Here is a 399-nt window from a genome sequence, read left to right as displayed (position 1 = left end):
ATTATTGCACCTGTATAAAATAAGTGCTAAATGTTAGTTCCTTCACTTTCAAAAATTTATACTAACCCTGTAACTTTTTAACTAGAGAAGTCTATCCCGTATGATTTTATAATGAAACAAATTATTTGTCATTGTGGAGCTAAAAAAAAAAAAAAAAGTGAGTATGTAGCCCAGTGATAATTAGTCACAAAGCTTATGAAGAGAAGATTGCCATCTAAGTCAAAGACACAGTGAGAACATATACATGTTTCCACACTGAGACACTAAAACTCATTTGCTTGACTTTGTTTTAAGCCTAAGTGTTGTTTTTTTTTGGGGGGGGAAGGGCATTTTAAGAAACCTTAATATAAAAAATATAGTTATTCTACTTCATTACAATATTTATGTGAGAGCAAATTA

This window comes from Plecotus auritus (assembly GCF_963455305.1).
Source record: "Plecotus auritus genome assembly, chromosome: 6".
In the NCBI taxonomy this organism is placed as follows: domain Eukaryota; kingdom Metazoa; phylum Chordata; class Mammalia; order Chiroptera; family Vespertilionidae; genus Plecotus; species Plecotus auritus.
The sequence above is the reverse complement of the archived record's forward strand: the minus strand, read 5'-3'. Positions refer to the sequence as shown.